The sequence below is a fragment of the Ornithorhynchus anatinus genome, chromosome 9 (assembly GCF_004115215.2).
Source record: "Ornithorhynchus anatinus isolate Pmale09 chromosome 9, mOrnAna1.pri.v4, whole genome shotgun sequence".
In the NCBI taxonomy this organism is placed as follows: Eukaryota; Metazoa; Chordata; class Mammalia; order Monotremata; family Ornithorhynchidae; genus Ornithorhynchus; species Ornithorhynchus anatinus.
The window spans coordinates 396,195-416,115 of NC_041736.1; the positions used below are offsets into that span (position 1 = coordinate 396,195).

The following is a 19,921-nucleotide window of genomic DNA, read 5'->3' on the forward strand; positions in this document are numbered from 1 at the left end:
AAACTTCAGTTGTGGTTGTGAGCAGGAAATTGACTGTAAAATGACACCTCATTAGTCAATCTGCTTGCTCCTTATGTGTCTGAGTTACATGCTTGCTTACTTTACCAAAGGAAAGAAAGGTCGATTCCTGTTGGTTCTGCTGAACCAGACTGAGTAATTTTCTGCCCAGAGTATCTTCTGTAAAATCTAGTCTGATGGTAGAGCCTCTAGTACCCTAGGAGCAAAGGGTTTATTTCAAGTTTTTTTTTTAAATCTCAGACTGAATATTGACTACCATATATGGGAAAATATTAATGTTTTGAGTTAAAACATGCAAGCTTTTTTTTTTTAAGCTCCAAATGGTCACAGGGTTATCAGACCTAATTTCTGTCACTGTGCTCTCTGCCTATCAGTGTTTTCTTCTTTTTTTTCTTTTTGGTCCAAAGCTGTAAAATTTAAACAATTCTTCTTGGGAAAGTCACCATTTGTGTAGAGAATGTCAGGGGGCTAGTATCAGGAAGAGTGCCTCTAGAGTTCCACACCCAGCAACAAGCTTTAGAGCAAACTATATGTCTACAGCGAGCTATTCTAATGTCTCCACTTGGCATTGGTTGGGCCCTCTGGGGCAGAAAGCATTGAGAGAGTTGAAATGGGGCCTACAAAAACAGGGAGGGCCATCCAGAATTGAGCACAGTTTCAAACAATGTACAGTCAGTGAGCTGTTGTAATAATAATAATACTACTTGTGATATTTGTTAAGTGCTTACTGTGTACCAGGCACTGTACTAAGCACTGAGGTTACAAGGTAATCAGGTTGGACACAGTCCCTGTCTCACATAAGGTGTAAAGTCTTAATCCCCATTTTACAGATGAGGTAACTGAGGCACAGAGCAGACAGAGCCAGGATTAGAACCCAGGTCTTTCTGACTCCTAGGCCCGTGCTCTGTCCATTAGGTCATGACGCTTCTCTGTTGTGAGAATTGCATTTTTGAAGAAACTTGTGTAAAAGTAAAATCGTGCTAAAATGTGTGCTCGCACTTGGGTACAACTGTTTCTTCCCACTCTGGGTCTCATTCTACCCGGACAGAAGTGCCTCGTCAGAAAACAATGCCTGCTCACCAGAACCTCTAGAGGTACTGTCCATCAAGGTGGCAGAAGGGACTGCGGCATAGTAGCTAGCAGTGTGGTGGAGGCAAAGCAGCACGGCGACCTGCCCACCGTGCGGCAGCCAGCAGAGGGACCGGGAAGATCAGTTCCCCAAGGTGCCAAAACAGAAATGATGGCACCTCACAAAGGACTGTCTCTGCGCACCCACCGTCACTTCAGCTTCATCTGCGTACATGGACAGTCTTTCATCAGTAGCTCCATCTTTAAATATTTAGGATACACACCTGGCCGTATAATCCCAAAGCTGTCGCTACTCCCAATCCCACCAAGTGGCTGGATGGGGAGCGACAGCACTGACTTCATGCCGGGGCCAAGGGTCATCACCAAGTAACCACCGCTGACTGAAATGGCCTTGAGCGCCCGCCTGGGGTCCGCCCGGCCTGGTCACCTCCCGGAGTGAGGGCGGGTGGGCCTCGACGTGGCTGAAGGGAGTCTCGCCTAATCGCCCCCACTCTTGCCTCAGCTCTCTCGCACCACCAAAATGCTTCAGCATTCAAAATCCCCTGCAGCCCATTTGTGCATATCTTCCATTTTCTATCACTTCCTCCGGTCGGTAATTTATTTAAGGGTTAGTTTCCCTGCTAGGTTATAAACTCCTTGAGGACAGGGATCATGGTTCCCTACTCTGGTGTATTTTCCCATGAGCTAGTGCAGTGCTTTGCACAAAGCAGGGGGCTCATTAAATGCTATTGATTGGTTAGATCATCAGTAGTCAAGTTTATTATTTTTTCCATTTTAATTGAACAATTTGTCGAGGCCATTTGTTTCCCCTTCTAGCCCCAGTTTTTGAAAGAGGAACCTTTCCTTTCTCGCTACCATCACATGAGTAAGTTCAGAACTTCGCCCTTAAAATAACTGACTTGTTACGGTCATCCATTCAAACACGGCTCCAGTCGGACGTGATTACCATCATGATGCATGTTAGATAGCCTTTATCCAAAGAGCTGATGGCCTCAGTCCAGGGCCTAATGGACCGATAACCACAGCACAGTGAAAGCTAACTGGCATTGTCCTGGCCGCCTCGGCAGAAGCGTTTGTCGGTCGGCATATTGAGCTATCCTCTTTCCCCTTGAGCCGACCTTCGAGACCAAAGCCTCCTGAGACGCTGGACTGTCTCCTGAGTTGTACTTGTTGGAAGGGATTTGGGAGCCCAATATTCAGAGATTCATCCTCATACTTCTCCTGTCCAAGTTAAACTGTACAGTGTAAAGTGATATCAATGTGGCCCTCCTGTGGCCCTTTATCTGCTGAATATAGGGTGCTATGGGACCAGCTGCGTACCTGAATAATTAGGCCCACCTCTTAATCATTCTCCAGTGGAATCAATCAAATAATGGAATTTGCCGTGTACTTGTGTGCAGAGCACTGTATTAATTGTTTGGGAGAGTACAGCCCAGTAGAGTTGATAAACACCATCCCTGCCCTAAGGGAGTGTACAATCTAAATGGGGAGGTGGATTAAAATAAATTTCAAAGAGGGGAAATGACAGAAGTATAAGCATAAATGCTGTGGGGCCGAGGGTGGAGTGAATACAAGTGCCTAAGGGGTACAGGTTCAAGTGCCTAGGCGAGGCAGAAGGGAGAGCGAATAGAGGAAATGAGGGGCTAGTCACGGATGCCCTCGTGGAGGAGTTGTCATCTTAAGTGGGCTTTGAAAAATATGGAACGCCTCACTAAGTTGGAAGTACAGTTGACCTCGGTATCCAGGGATACTTTTTGAGAAAAGGCATTGGGCAGCCAAGCTGGGTTAAAGGAAACCCATTTTATAAAATAGAAAGGACTAAATGCTGAACCAACAGTAAGCATCATCTTTTTCTTGCAGGAGCTAAAAAGCCAAACTTAAGCACTTGCAAGGCACTTCAGGTAAAGAACTGCAGACTAGTGTTTTCAGCTTCCTCTCTCCTCATCTCAGGAGGTAGTATGAGGATAGTTTTTACAAAGTCAGGTTGAGCTCATGGAACTAAGTACCCAAACTTGTTATTGGTGGTATTTATTCGAGCTTCTTCTATGTGCAGAGCACTGTACTAAGCCCTTAGGAGAGTCCAGTACAACAGAGTTGGCACTCAGGGTTCCCTGCCCACAAGAGCTTATAGAGGACTGGTGCTATGTTATTTAGGTGTGTAGAAAAAGCAGGATTATAAAAGCTTGGGGAATGGTGCACTTTGTGAAGGAAAGTTTATTGATCAGTCCTTCAGTGGTATTTCTTGAGTACTTGCTCTTTGGGAGCACTGTACTAAGCACTTGGGAGTGTACAATTGAGTTGGTAGACACAATTCCAGCCCACAGGGAGCTTACAGTCTAGAGGGGGAGACAGAATCTGCTACGTGTCTGCTGTGGGACCTTGGACAAGTCATTTAACTTCTCTGAGCCTTATCTGTAAAATGGGGATGAAAATTGTGAGCCCCACATGGGACATGGACCTGGTCCAACCTGCTTAGCGTGGATCTATCCCAACAGTTAGTACAGTGCCTGGCACAGAGTAAGTGTTTAACAAATACCAAAAGAAAAAAATTACTGATAAGGGAAATGGTGAGTATAAGTATCTGTACATAAGTGCCATGGAGCTGAAAGCGGAGGGACTATCAGGTGCTCTAAAGGATACAGATGGCTGCAGAAGGGAGAGAGAGTATGGAAAAGCGATTCTTGTTAGAGGGCCCACATCTTTGTGCCATCTTTCTCCCTGAGTCCTTCTCTGTTGTCCCACTACAACCAATCTGACTGTCAGTGTGAGGGAGGACTCTGATCTGTTGTGTATTTTCCCTTAGATCATGCCGTTGTTGATGTTTGACTAATTGCTTGGCCTTTAGTGAAGTAGGTGGGTTGGAATTCGGGTGTTTGCTCGCTTTCATGCCCCCACTAAATAATCAATATCATTGATTTCATCTCTCCAGCAAAGGTGGCTGCAACACCCAGCAGTGTAGCTCATTGTAACATTGGGCCGATTTCCTAAAAATTGGGGGATGAGAAAGATGAGGCATTCACCCCATGCAGAAATGTGCATGGCATCTGGCTTTAGAGGAGCAGTTCTTCGTAAATGATTCTGAGTGGGTGGAATGGTTTTACATTGGCCAGACTACCATTGACTCCATTCCTGATTTTGGAAGTATTGTCCAGGGTGGGTTCTGAATTAGTTTAGCAGTTGATATAAAAAAAAAGAAAAGTCCTAGTGGTTCAGCAGTGTGAGGTTGATGCCATTAAGCATCTTGAAGTTAGGAAGTGCGGACGCTGAAGTTCTGCTATTCATGTCAAGTCCATCACATTATGTATTCTCAAGTCCAAACAACATGAATAAGTTTATGCTCCTTTCAGCAGTTTCTCATTTGCATTTCCATATTTTTTTTCATATTCATTAACACGACACTGGTTTATGTACTAGGTGTATTTTTAAAGTGTTTCATAATGGACAAAATGAAAGATATGGGACATGAGACTGTAGACTAAGCTTTTTTATTCAATTGTATTTATTGAGAACTTACTCTGTGCAGAGAACTATACTGACTGCTTGGGAAAGTATAGTGCAACAATAAACAGACACATTCCCTGCCCACAGCAAGCTTGCAGTCTTGGGGGGGGGAGACATAAATATAAATAAATTACAAATATATGTATAAGTGCTGTGGGGCTGGAGTGGGGTGGGAGGGAGAAAAAAAGTCAGGGTGTTGCCGAAGGGAGTGAGAGATGAGGAAAAGTGGGCTTAGTCTGGGAAGGCCTCCTGGAGGAGATGTGCCTTTTAATAAGGCTTTGAAAGGCAGAGGAGAATAACTGTCGAATTTGAGGAAGGAGGGCCAGCCCAGAGGCAGGAAGTGGGTGAGTGGTCGGCAACAAGATAGACGACATCGAGACAAGGTGAGAGTGAGTTAGCATTAAAGGAGTGAAGACTGCAGGCTGGGTTGTAGTGGGAGGGTAGTGAGGTGAGGTAGGAGAAGGCAAGGTGATCCAATGCTTTAAAACCAATGGTGAGGAGTTTTGATTTGATATGGAGGTGGATGGGCAGCGACTGGGTATTTTTTAAGACTGGGTGACGTGTTCTGAAAGTTTTTGTAAAAAAATGATCTGGGCAGCAGAGTGAAGTATGGACTGGAGTGGAGAAAGACAGAAGGCTTAGTACAGTGTTCTGCACACAGTAAGCACTCAATAAATATGATTGAATGAATGAAGGCTGGGAGGTCAACAAGGAGGCTTATGCAGTAATCTAGATGGGGTAGGATGAGTGATTGTATTAATGTGGTGGGCAGGAACTTTGCTCCCAACTTGGTTGTATTATATTTTCCCAAATGCTTAGTACTCTGCACACAAAGCACTCAGTAAATGCCACTGATGATGATGAAGGGAAGGAGAAGAGAAGCCCCGTGGCTTTGTAGAAGGAGCACAGGCTAAGACATTAGAGGACCTAGGTTCTAATTCCAGCTCTGCCACTTGTCTGCTGTGTGACCTTGGGCAAGTCACTTCTCTGTGCATCAGTTTCCTTGACTGGAAAAATGGGGATTCAGTTCTTGTTCTTCTAACTATTTAAACAGTTAGCCCCATGCGGGACAGGGACTGTGTCTGATTGACTTTTGTGTACCACAGTGCTTAGAATGGTGTTTGGCACATAATAAGTGTTTAACAAATACCATTATTATTAATAATAGCAACAATAATAATAAAGGAATGGCTGGTCTTCAGTCACCTCTCTGTAAATGTGGGGCTACGGGGACATAAGCCTATACATAAATTGTGTGTTGAGTTGAGCGGTTGAGGGCACATGGGGCAATCTGTAAAATGAGTGTTCATTGTGGGGGGAATGTGGGCCAAGCTGTAGGCCAGCAGGATTTCTGACTTTTGCCTGACAGTAACTTTCTGAATTTTACACTATTTTCCAAACTTGAGGGAGCATCTATTTTTCATCACATTGCGAAAAAATCTAGTGAAGCTATTTGTTTCTTTTTCCTGCCCAATTAATAATAATAGCAGTAATAATAGTAAGCACTTAAATGCCACTATTATTATTTTTGTTATTGTGGTAAAGTGCTTAATATGTGCCAGGCACTGGAGTAGATTCACGATAATCAGGTATCACACAGTCCCTGTCCCACATAGAACACATAGTCTAAGGGAGAGGGAGTGCAGGAATTAAATCTCCATTTTACAAATGCGGAAACTGAGGGACAGAGAAGATATGTGATTTGCCCAAGGTAACAGAGCAGGCAAGGTGTAGAGCCGGGATTAGAACCCAGGTGTCCTGACTCCCAAGATGCACTCTCTGCATGATGCCTTGCTGCTGCATTTCTCTTAGCCATACATAGTCTCTTGTTGGAGGGCCCTTTTCCTTTGTGTCATAGATGAAGTCAGGTTATCTCAGCAAAAATCCACAGCAATAAGATCATTCTTGTATTCATTAGGCATAATAAATGAAATATTCATTCTTCTTTCCCATTTTATTCCAGGATGAATTTTCATATCTGTGAAGGGTCTTTTTGCCATGTCTGAATGAAGTATTTATTCTAAACACCGACCTAATTTCTTATATAAAGCCCAATGTTTTGTTTTGTTTTGTTTTCTCTCTGGGGGACCCAGTAACCAGCATATAATGAGAATACGGTACTGTACTAAACTGTACTTTATCTGATTCAACTTCACATCCTGCTCACAAGGATTATTTTCAGTTTTGAAGGATTCTTTTACATTTTTGAAGAACAAAATAGTATCCTTAATTACTTTGAAAAGGTAGATAATATTTAATAATTCCCTAGATTAAAGGATAAACATTCCCCAGAGACACAGTCACTTGAGATGTCTCTAAACTTCCAAAGGAAAGGTTCATCTTGAACATGATTGTGCCGGGTACTTATACTGTGGTATGGACACAGCTGTCCGTGGCATGGTGTTCAGTCCACAGAAATCTCGAGTTAGGATTACAAAAGTGACACATTATTGTTCAAAACTGACATAGAAATCTCATGTTCCAAGTACACACATCTAATTGCCTACCTTTGGAATGGTTATAAATTAAAATGTCAAGATTCTCCCTCCTCACTGGAAAGGAAGCAACAAATTGCAGCAACAGAGAAGCTACTTTAAAATTTAATTTGTTTCTGCCGCCCTATGTTTCTACAGCAGTTCCCCAATGGCTGAGTGATCTGTCACTTGCATTTTACAAATGATTAAACTGAGAGCCAGCTTTATAGAGAAGAAAGAAAATTCATAAAGCAGAAGGATGAGGGGAATGTGTGTGTGTGTGTGTGCATATACATATATATCCCACGCTATCCTCTTATAATTTTTCTGTATGTATATGTGTGTGTTTTAATTACTTTATATTGGGGGAGGATATCATCTTGTTTGTTTTGAGAGAAATATTGTGGGTGGTGGCCATGATGGTAATAGCCCTTAAAAACAAGAGTTGGTCCCTGAGTACCAAGATAGTACAGTGCAGGTTTCCATGGATTGCAGAAGATGAGGATAATGTCCTGCTAATGGGGAGTATCATTCCCCTTCCCTACACCCTTCTGGGGACACAGAGTTCATGCTCCCATTTTACTTCACAAAAGCCCCAATCATCAATCACCCTTTTCACTTTTCTTTCCTCCCTCAGTTCTTGTCTCTTCTCCAGACCTTCCCCCAATGCCAGCCACACTCCATTCCTTCTTTTAGCACTCGGCCTGGCTCATGCCAAGTTTCCCTTGGTCATTTCCTCCAAACTGGAAGTTGCAGAAACCATGTCCCAGAGTCCTAGAGGTGTTTTTGGATTATTTTTATGGTATTATTATTTTTATGGTATTTATGGTATTTGTTAAGCACCTACTATGTATCAAACACAGTTCTAAGCACTGCGGTAAGTACAGGTTAATTAGGTCGAACACAGTCCCTATCCCACATGGGGTTCACAGTCTGAATTATGCAATGCTTCATAATCTTCCACCCAGTAAGATTCTTTCAGTGCACAGTACTTTATAGTTGGAGAACCTCTGGATTCTTCAGTGTCTGGTTTTCCAGTGTGTGGATTATCCGGTCACAGGGACGCCAACTGGGACCCTTGCCCCCATTGGAGTTCGAGAGGTGATGCCGTTAACTCTGTCCCCGTCACTTTTTGGCTGCCTGCATAAATTTCCTTGTCAGGGACACTGTCTTTGAGTTTGAAGGACAATTATATATGGATATAGGCTCTGACTGCTTTCCCCGTGAGTCCAGATGAAGCTCGCCAAAATGCTCAAAATGAAAAGTTGGCATCCCTGTGTTGGGATCCTTCTGCCATCCTTCTTTTCCTCCTCTCCCTCCTCATCTTTTCCTCCTTCCCTCTCTCCCTTTCAGCAAAGAATGGACTTGGCATATACAATGGTGATAAAACTGCTTTCTAGCAGCCCTGGTGAAAGGATTGGTAGAAGAGGAATTTGTAGCTTGGAGATCATCCATGCGTTTCTGTTATCCATTGTTATTTTCTCCGTAACCCACAATCTTTAATTAAGAATTCATTGAAATGCGCACTACCATAACTCTTGAAATGTCTATTAAACGCTTGGGTTTCAGATATTTGGTTGTGATCTCAGAGAAGCAGCATGGCTTAGTGGATAGAGCATGGACCGGGGAGTCAGAATTCTAATCCCATATCCACCACTTGTCTGCTGTGTGATCTTGGGCAAGTCACTTAACTTCCACACCCCGGTTACCTTATCCATAAAATGGGGATTAAGAACCCCATGTGGAATATGGATTGTGTCCAACCCGTTCACCTTGTATCTACCCCAGCACTTTGTATCGGGCGTGGCACATAGTGCTTAACAAATACCATAGAAGAAGAGAAGCAAAAAAAACTAACTGCTGTTTAGTGATCTTATTTGCCCTCTCTCCCCTCTGCATTGCCAGTGCCCTCAAATCTTTACCCTTTAAGCGCTTGCCATTCACCCATCCTCATCCCCACAGTGCTTATGTACATATCTGTAATTTATTCATATTAATGTCTATCCCTCCAATAGACTGTGAGTTCCTTGTGGCCAGGGAAAAGATCTAACCAACTCAGGTGTATGGTACTCTAGAGTTTAGCACAGTGCTCTGCACACAGTAAGTAGTCAATAAATACCATTGGTTGCTCAATCTTGATAACTTGTGAGAGTTTAGAAGTGCATACTTATACTTTCCATATTTTTCATTATGTAAGATAGGTTGATAAAATTGCAAGATGAGGTAATGGGGTGGGAACTAATGCATTTCTCATTAACATAAAACTCCAACCTAATTTTTCAAACTGTAGTCTACCCGTGCAGATTAATTCCACCAAATGATATTCCAGGACAATATTTCTCTAAATAAATTAAAGGATGGGGGAGACCTGCAGGCCCCAATAATGTGGTGTGCATGCTATGGTTAGTTAGAGGATGCCTGTGAAATATTTTTGTATCTTCATGTATAATTCAGTTGCTGCATCGAATTGAATCAGTAGTGTTGGGCTCTTGCAATAACCAAATTACCAAGTTTCTCTGCAGCAATGGCAGAGATCTCTGCAGGATTTTATATAAGTCTTTGTTCAGTCATTCCATTTCATTTTTTCCTTTGTAAAAACTTGAAGCAGACTTGAATTTCTTGTTAGCCTCTATTTTAAAGACATCCCCACCTGCTCCAAACTGAAACACAGAATCTAGATTCAGAAATGCACAAAGGTACCTGTCCCTGAGGCAACTAGTGAGGGCCATTTTAATGAATTCTTCTAATTTGTGAAAACAGTTCTTGCCATACCTACTGAAAGGGCAAGTGTTTGCTTCAGGGAGTTGGCAGATAGGCAGGTAATTTGGCTTGCCACCTAGCCATTCCAATCCAGGCAGAGCATGGCCGCTTGGCATTTCTGACTTTGTACAGCACCATGGGCCTGTCTGGATGCCCAGTGCCGCCCATTGTGACGCCACCCTCGCCTCACCTGCCGTGAGTGGCCAAGAGGAGCTTCCGACTGGCCTGGCCATCCGCTTGCTGCCAGGGCCTGGCCTGCTCTGCGAGGGCCAGGTGAGTCTGGAAGGGATTTGAGTCAGAGTGGGACTATTGTCACAGAGGGCTGACATGCTTGGATGACCTGGGCGAGAAATAGCCGTAGCCACTTTCATAAAGTTTAAGTGCTCCTTTTTGGATCAAGATAGAAAATTAAAGGGTAGAATGAGCGAGGCAAGAACAGCTGGGTTCACACAATCCTCCTGGCCCAGTTTTCTAGCTTCTGCCTTTTCAGAAAGTTTTATCCAAATGGTCCAGGTCTTGCAAATACCCGACTGGGAGATTTAAAATGTATCCTTTCCTGGGCAGGTTTTTTCAGTCCCGAGAGTTAGTGATGGTATTTGATCATGAAACAAGGATAAATAGGTTTAACGTTGATCCAACTTTTTTTCCATTCCAAATGCCTAACTACTCAGAGTGGGTATGTTAGTGAGTAGGGGTACTAGTAGCAGCATTTAGTGTGGGCCCACTTGATGTGGTGCATTGTGCTAAGTGCTTGTCCCTCTGTTACAAACCTTCCCCCTTGGAAGCAGAAATTTCCTCCAGGTGTTGATTTGGGGGACGCATTTCTGACCATAGCCATAGCCAAGAGAGCCCAGGATCTAATCTTTTTAAAATTTCCTCCAGATCATCCTCTGAGGTCTGTTAATGTTGGGTGGGGATTAACCTTATTCAGTGCCTGCCTTGCTCCGGAATCAAGAGTTGGCTTTGAATGCCCCAGAATACAGATAAGTAACTAAGCTATCAAAATGATCAGCTGTTACTTTAAATAGTATTTGGGGGAAAAAAAACCCAAGAGCATCTCAACCTTTCCAAAAGTCTTGAGCCTTATGACTTGGTGCAATACCCAAATTTCCCCTTTGTTTGTTGCTATTTTTCATGCTTCACTGGGAGCTCAGGGAGCAGTCTTCATCTTTGTCATTTGTTTCCAATTTTTCTTGCTGTTTCCAGTTCCTGACCTTTATTTTGTTTTCCTGCAGATTGTTACCTCACACCTAATTCTGATTCAGATTTAGCTAGTTGAGTGCATTGGGGGTGGGGGAGCCGTGAGGTGTGTGTTTTGGTGGGGGGGAGGGTGTGTTTGTGGGGGAGTGTCCTCCATGAGCTCCAGGAGCACATAGGGAGCAATCTAGACTCCCCTGCAAATGTGGCTCACTGGACAGGGATGTTGGCTGCTTGACTGTCATTCCAGCTGGGGGGCATGATCACTTGCTCAAGCTTGCCCCTCTGAAGGAACTTGCCGTTGCCACTCCAGCCCCCGACCATCTCCCACCACCCGACTGACTGACCCGCCAGAACTCATAGTACTTTTAGGTTGCTCCAGATCAGGATCCTGTTTGAAAACCTTCCTCCTATACCAGGACCCTCCTGACTGCCTTGCTTAAAGTTGGGCATTTGAAAGCCTAGGGGAACTCGAAGAGCTCTAGACCCTGGCCAGAGGGTGCTGCCCAGCACACCCCTGTTGCCTCAGCCCAGGAGCATCACCCCACCACCAGCTACCCAGTAAACTTGCCATCCTCAGCAGGAGCAAGCACCTCACAATGACTCCCGGCTCCTGCTTCCCACAGCTTCCCTTTGTACTTCCCCCTCTCCAGAGCTGCTTGCTGTGGCAGAGATTGGTCCACCTATCTAGGTACCAGCTTTCTATACTGTGGCCTCGAGGCTGGGAGTGGGCAGACTTCATTGCCGCTTGGCTGTTAATGAGAGTAAAATCTTATATAGAACTGGCCTTAGCCATCATCCTATTGTACTGGTGGCTTTTTTTTTTTGGTCGTTAGTGGGAAAGCCAAGTACTTTCTTGGTCTCTGACTCCAGTTAGATTGTGAGCTTCTTAAGTTGTAGTAGGAGTATTACAGAGTGCCCATGCAGTACTAGTAGTAATAATAATAATCATAATAATGATGGTATTTAAGTGCTTATTTTGTGCCAAGCACTGTTCTAAGTGCTGGGGTAGATACAAAGGTAATCAGTTTGTCCCACTTGGGGTTCACAGTCTTAATTCCCATTTTCCAGATGAAGTAACTGAGACACAGAGAAGTTAAGGACTTGCCCTAAATCACACAGCTGACAAGTGGCGGAGCCAGGATTAGAACTCATGACCTCTGACTCCCAATCTCATGGTCTTTCCACTAAGCCAGGCTGCTTCTAGTAGTGGTTGTAGTATTGATGGTATTATTTATGGGCATCCCCTTGGGGCAGTGCCCTGGCAAATGTGTGGGAAGTACAAAACAAAGGGAAAAAAATCTATAATATTTAATAATAATTATAATAACACCAACATAGTATTTGTTAAACATTTACTGTGTGCCAGGCACTATACTGAGTGCTGCGGTAGATACAAGCAAATCAGGTTGGACGAAGTCCTTGTCCCATGTGGGTCTCACACTCGTAATCCCCATTTAAAGACAGGGTAACTGAGGCCCAATGAAGTGAAGTGACTTGCCTAAGGTCACCCAGCAGACAAATGGCAGAGCCAGGATTAGAACCCAGGTCCTTCTGACTCCCAGGTCTGTAATCTGTCCACTAGGCCAGGCTGCTTTTTGAGCGCTTATTGAGTGGTTACTGTGTGCCAAGCATTACTAGGTGTTTGGGAGAGAGCAGTATGGTAGTAGTAATAATAATAATGATGGTATTTGTTCAGCACCTACTATGTGCCAAGCACTGTTCTAAGCACTGGGGTATATACAAGATAATCAGGTTGGCCCACATGGAGCTCACAGTCTTAATCCCCAGTTTACAGATGAGGTAACTGAGGGACAGAGAAGTTAAGTGACTTGCCCAAGTAGAGCTGATAGACACATTCCCTCCCCACAAGATGCGTAGATTCTAATGGGGGAGACAGGCATAAATATATTGATAAATAGGGAGTTCATGAGGGTGAGAGTGAGTGGCTTGTTTATTCCCAGTGATATTCTCCCAAGCATTCAGTACATTTCTTGTCATGCAGTAAGTGCTTGGTAAGTACCATTGATTAAGATAAATAAATAAGATATTTATTAAGAAAAATTGATTGATGCACTGGTCACACTCCAACATCTGATTCTTAGAGCTTGCCTTCCTAAATCCTTTCACCAGTTTCTCCAGTGTGTTCTTGTAAACTTCCTTTTCTCATTGTCAAAAACAAGCCACGGTCTACGTGTTTTCGGCACCAAGGTAGATACCATAATCACTCATATATATATGTAAACATATATATACATACACAAAGTAACTGAACAGTGGATGACTTTGCCCTCCAGAAACTTAAAATCTAAAGCAGACATCAATTCAGACATGAGCTAGGAACTGTCTGAATATCAAACAAATAAGTGGATTTAATCAGAGAGATCCTTCTGCCTTTTTAGAATAGTTGCCCCTTTGTTTTCTCTCTCTCAGTGGGCCACTGAATGATTTGTAAAGTGCTGAAGACCCTACAAAATTCCACAGATCCTTTAATAATACTAGGTGAATTTCATAGAGTGACTTACTGTTCATCAGTCTGAATTTTTTCAAGCCATTCACTAACACCACATGACATTAATATGTAAATTCCCGATGTCATCATTATCAATCATTTATTGAGTATTTACCGCGTGCAGAGCACTGTAGTTAGCACGTGGGAGAGTACAATACAACAGAGGTAGAAGACATGTTCCCTGCCCTCAAGAGTTTATATTGTGAAACACCCTCTATGACTATTAGGTGATGTGTAGAATTGCTAGGAAAAATATGTGGGCTTTGCCCTGTAGGAGGCCATGATTGATATTAAAAACCACTAAGGCGACAAATGTTAAGTGGGTATGTGGGGTGTGTGTTGGGAAAGTCGTTGCAGGTTCACTGGAAAGAGGTACCAGTTACTTGTTCAATTTCATTTTGGATCTTCTTGGATTAGAGATGAACCTATAAGAGAGAGGATGGGGGCAGCAGTGATGGGATGGAGAAGAATCTGGAGCCCCTTAATCTCTGCCATACTGCCATCAGAAATCATCAGAATTTCCTTTTCCTTCTGCACATTTCTTGAAATTTTATTTTTTTACAATCGAATTTTGAATGAAGAAGGTAATTGTTGAAGACCTTCAAAAGCTCCAAAAAATGTGTGTGTGTGTGCCATATGACTCTTAGGTTATGAACTCCTTGAGGTCAGGGACTGTGTCTTGTTTCTGTGGAAATAATTCTTTTGCTTTGATTGAAAAGTTTTTCCTTGTACTAAGTATATCTTTTTCCTAAAAAAAATTTTTTGAAGAGAAAATTGAAGTACATTTTACACAACTAAAAAACTCCTGAGTACTGGAGCGAAGTAAAAATAGTGAGGATATGTTGCAAAATGTACAACTCACCGAATAATGTTTCATCCCTTGTGGAAAATTATCCACATTAAGCAAAAAGCCACTATGCAGAAAAGGATTTAATTAGCATCTGCTGTCCAGGAGATGCCCAGGAGTCTGAATCACTTCATTAATTGTTGAGAAAAGGAGTCGTTATAAATCAAAATTGAATTTTTTTTTTTTAAGTTCATGTGGAACCTTAGAGTCTGTCTGGACTTGGGAATAATTATGTCTGGGTTTGGGACCCACAATCAGTGCCGGCCATTAACTTTCATTAGTAGCAACATGCATACCCACTAAAAAAGGGAAGAATTCAACTGGTCTAGTGTCTTAGAACACCAGGCTGGGCAGTTGCAAAGCCTATGTGGAATTCCTAGTTCTGCCCTGATGTGACCTTGGAAAAAGCAAGTTCTGGTGGGCTGTCCAGCAGGGAGGGATTAGCATCAGTATTAGCTTGTAGTAACAGTCTCCCCGCATCCCTTTGGCTGTTAGACGTTTCTGTGCTCGTGTCCAGATACGATAATTTTGGTATTTGTCTGGAGCTTTTACTATTTTCTGAGCATTGTTCAAAACACTGGGGTAGACACAACTGGCCAGACCCAGCTCCTGTTCCACATGGCCCTCACAGTTTAAGAGGGAAGAGAACTGATATCCCCATTTTTCAGGTGAAGAAACTGAGGCAGAGAGATGTGAAGTGATGGGCCCAGGGTCATATAGCAGACCAGTGGTGGAGCAGAGATTAGAACCCAGGATTCCTGCTTCCCAGGCCCAGGCTCCTTCCACTAGGGTAACGAGGGAAATAAGCAGAAGGGAAAGATTATGCGACAAACAGAAGGAAAAACTTGTGGGCCTGGGGCTAAGACAGCTCTGCTGTCTAGCAGTGCAGATCCTCATTTCAAGACAAGATTTCCCTGCCTATGAATCTGGGAATTGAGCTCTCTTCACACCTCTTTTCCATTAGAGAACCAGCTTGGCCTAGTGGCAGGAGCACAGGCCTGGGTGTCAGGAGACCAGGGTTCTAATGCCAGCTCCCTCACTTGTCTGCAGTATGAACTTGGGAAAGTCACTTCTCTGGGCCTCAGTTACCTCATCCGTAAAATGGAGAATAAATCCTACTCCCTCTGCCTGAGACTGTGAGCCCCAGCTCTGCACGCAGTAAATGCTCAATAAATACGATTGAATTGAATGAGAGACATGTCCAACCTGATGATCCTGTATCCACCCCAGCGCTTAGTATTGTGCTTGGCAGATAATAAATAAGTGCTTAACAAATTCCATAATGAATTAATTCGATAAAATCGACAAAGTAACCAGGGAGCCTCCAGAGCTAGGGGGATGAAGTCATTGTTGTTGGGATGAAAGTCTAAATCTGGAAAATGCCCTGGGGTTGGAATGATTTACCTTTATTTGTAATTATAAATTAGAAGTTTTTAGGTTGTAAGGACCATAAGAAAAATAGGAGGACAGGGCTATTTCAGAACCACAGTCATCGGGGAGCCAGTGGGTAGCAAGCTAGGACTGAGGGTTGGACAGATTATTTTGGTATTTGAGTCTCCGGATTGGGCTTGGTCCCAAGTCATCAAGAGAATCGAGGTTTTGGTGTTCACTAGTTTAAAACTGGTCATCTGATGGGAAAGTTAGGGGAGCCCCACGCAGGACTGGGGACTGTGTCTAATCTATTTGTATTGTGCCAACCCCAGTGCTTGGTCCATAGTATGTGCTTGACAAATGCCACTACCGTTATTATTAGGAGTATATTTGGGAGAGAAGCTGAGGAGTTCAGTTCAGGACATATTAAACTTGAGATGTGAGCTGGATATCTACATCCGATTAATTGATTGATATATCTGATTTTATCCCCAGAGCTGTAGGACTTGAAAGTGGAAATGAACATGGATGCCCTGCTGGCACCTCAAGCTTCACATGCTGTGGGAAGGGAAGAAAGGCAGAGTGGAGATTCTGATTCTGTGTGGAAACTCCCTGGCCTCCTGAGGCTCCTGCCCTGAGATGCCTGGTCCCTTAAAAAAGTAGTCGTAAAAATGTTCTGTCTGGCAAACCCTTTCGAAGGGACTGTTTTGGGGATCATATTTACAAGATTGAACTGAAGCCTGTTTCTTATCTGCCTGGATCTGTCTTGGAGGAAGGCACTGCTTGTCTTTTGGCTAACAAGATAGAGAAGTTTCTCGGTGGACTACCGAAAGGAATTTATTTTGTCTTCGTGCAGCCTTGCTGGCCAGTGAACTCCAAGCATGCTAACTTGGAAACACTTAGTCCTTTTGGGCTCCCATTGTGTCTCAGACCCGTACAAGTCCTCTAGACCGTAAGCTCAGTGTGGGCAGGCTATGTGTCTTCCAACTCTGCTATAGTACACTCTCCCAAATGCTTAGTACGGTACTAGGTGCACAATAAGCACTCGATACGATTGGTTGATTGATTGATTTATACAAGTCCCAGTGAGTCGGCATCCTAATGAAGGGAAGATTATTCTGAGATTCTTGCAATACCTACTGGCCTAACAGTTTTCTTCCGGGCAGTTCAGGCAGTTTGAGTGTTCCCTCAATGGCAGTTTTGTGACATGCCCCAAGAAGCAGATGGGGAAACTGAAGCTTACTCCCAGGTTGGCCGGGAAACCAGAGATGAGATTTCAGGGGTTTTGCCTCCATGGGACCACAGGTATCTTCTCCTCTGTTCCTTGGTTCAGTGTGATCAGTGTGTTTGTAATCCTTGATTCCACTGTACTTCTCACCCTGTGTACTATCAGTTCCCTTCCCCTCAAATCTTTAGCAGAACTGACAGCTGCAGCTAGTGAGACTCTGAAAGGAAGGAGAAATGGCATCAGATGTCTGTTCTGTGGTTATCTCCATCTGTTGGCTTAAAGAAGTAATGCACTTGCAGGAGGGAGCAAGCAAGCTCTCTTTTTCACAAAACCAAATAGAAGAGAGAAATTCCCCTCCATGTACCTGTTTTGTCTTAGCTTCCAACTGAAAATACAGTTTGCAGGTGGAAAAGTGGTAGGTGATGTTATGTCAGATGTTTTACTTCAAGCCTTTCATCTGGGTGTGGAATTAAAACGTAGCAGGGAATTGACACGGGAATATTCTCTATGTGAGTCTTGGGAAATTAATAAAGAAAAAATAGAATTTGCCACCTCAACTCTTTCTTTTGGGGGAAAATCAGAGTATGTGCAAATGAATTTTAATGCAGAGAATTAAAAAAACCCTCCAGGCTTTGCATATTAAGAGTTTCACAGGCTTTTGCATCATTTGCTGCTGAATTGCAAATGAAGAGCTCAATATAGCCTCTGATGCGTTTCTGCTTCTCTGCACCATGACTGGCTAGTGGGCTACCGACGTCACAGCGTTCAGCTGTTGATTTTCTATTGTCTCTGAGGCATCAGCAAGTGCCTGTAACAGACTGCTCCAGCAGGTACCTCCAAATGCCTGCATGATCAGCTGAATCCATTGGTGCCGTAAGTGCTTTAGAGAAGCAATGCGGTGCAGTAGTCTCCAGAGACTATGGAAAGGGTTTCTTCAGTAACTCGGCACCATGAAGCTAAATGCCGGTATAATGAAGGTATGTATGTGAGTCTTTAATGTAGTTCGGAGAGCATTGCTTCCAACAGTTTCATAGTGACTGACATCTTGCCCAACTTCTTTGGGAAACCGTTGTTGTGTCCCTAACCAGCACATTTTTGTCAGTTTTTTTTGGAAAAGATACATATTCTTTGGCTGCTCATTTGGTGGGTCCTTGAATGATTAATTTTTCAAAATATTTTTCGTTAAATGCACTTTGACTATTCTTTTGCCTTAAAAATTGCATCTGTAGATTTGAGTGCTTGTTTCTGAGTAAAGAAGAAGGAAGTGTGGCGGTTGGACCCTTGACTTGCGAGCACCCTGCATAGGGCGTGTTAGTGGGATTTGAACCATTGCTTGGTTTCTTTGAGTTTGTCTTATTAGAATAGCCTCAGTAGGGATGGAACTGATTTTTTCTTTGGGAAATAAAAAAAACGAGGGCAAAATGCCACACGGCCTCATCACTTTTGGGGGGTGGGAAGGATTTTATTTCTAAATTTTTCAATAAAAGCATGGACTGCCTTTCCTTTTGATAGCAAAAATGTCTTGTTCAAAGAGGAAGAGTGCTCATCACAGTGCTAAGGGAATTCTGAGGGAATTTTGTTACCCATTATGCTGCCTGGAAACTCTTTTGACATTTACCTTGATAGTTATCCGTTGATCTTTCCTATTATACTTCAGAATTGGAAATTGACCGAAGGTAACGGTAATTAACCAGGGAATTGTGCACCCTTTGTGTTGTCATAGTTTGGAGAATTTGCTCCCCAAATGAGTTGATCTTGATCTGAGATTTCTGTTTGTTTCCAGATGTGGGTAGTGAAATTTAAATCTTTCTCAACCATTATTGCAATCCTTAAAAATGGAATCCCTGTTTGAGAGGGAAAATAGATTTGGGACTCTTATTAAATGACATTCCCAGTGTCAGTTCAATTACCACTCTGGGCCCTAAGGTGTTTAAAAGCTGGTATTTAAAAGAATTAGGCTATTTTTTATTTACTTGCTTTCTTTCAAACTATTGAAAATAGATTGCTAATGTTATGTAATAAGGTAAAGTAGCATTTTAGATCCTGCTGGCAAAACTCCACTGCCCACCTACCTCACTCCAGCACTTAGCCCAGTAGGAAACCAATACAAATGTTAATTTTCCTGTAAGCACAATGCCTCATTCACCTTCCTTCCTTACTCTGTCTCTCTCATTCTCTCTTTCTCAGTCCTTATGTCCTAGTTTCTCCTCAGAATAAATCTCATTCTCAATCCCTCCCTCTAGCTACTTTTTTCTTGCTCTTCCCCCTTTTCCCAAAAAATATACAGACACTATTTTCGTTTGGTTTGCAATCTCTTTAATCATTTTCTATTCATAAAAAACAAATGAACAATGGTCGAAAACTGCTCAATATTAAAATATGGTAGTCCACTAAAAATGGTTTAGTTTAGTCATACTTACGTAATATGACCACTTTGAAAGGAAGATCCAAGAATTAAGTGATAAAATTCAAATGTCGCCTATTTTAAATGAGGTTATTTATGCATTAGTTGGTTTCTGAATACAGCATTAAGGGATTTGGTAGGTTTTTTTTTAAAGGTTTGAAAATATCAGCGGTTGCTGGTATTTTGTAATTAAATTTTTTTCATTTTCCCTTTCTAAAGTTAGAGCTAATTCTACATTGAACTGCATTTCTGTGCCTTCAGAAAAAAACATTGCCTTTCCTTATCAATAAATACAATAAAGCTATTTTATTTCTTATTCATAAGAGCAGGAGTTGGGGGGGTGGCAGTTGTGGGGTAATAGGGTGCTGTCAGAGGATTAAAGCCCGGAATTCTGCCCTGATGTGGCTTTGGGAAAGATTAACCTTTGCCTCATTTCCCCACTTATAAAATGGAACCATGGTGCCCACATTCCAGAACTCTTGCAAAAATCATTACCGTCTATTGAATAAAGGTTTCTATT

The 19,921-nt window shown here is 42.8% G+C and overlaps 1 protein-coding gene across 9 annotated transcripts in view; it reads left to right on the forward strand.

Moving 5' to 3' along the window:
* The window catches only part of R3HDM1 (R3H domain containing 1), a 120,711-nt gene that overhangs the window by 24,095 nt on the left and 76,695 nt on the right, over positions 1 to 19,921 (forward strand). For 8 of the 9 annotated variants that reach the window (XM_007669470.4, XM_007669472.4, XM_007669473.4 and 5 more), the window contains exon 1: positions 17,769 to 17,974. The exons of the other annotated variant lie outside the window; for it this stretch is intronic. The gene's annotated coding sequence lies outside the window, so the exon portion shown is untranslated. Of the gene's footprint in view, positions 1 to 17,768; positions 17,975 to 19,921 lie in introns of those variants that run through there. 9 annotated transcript variants of the gene reach the window in all.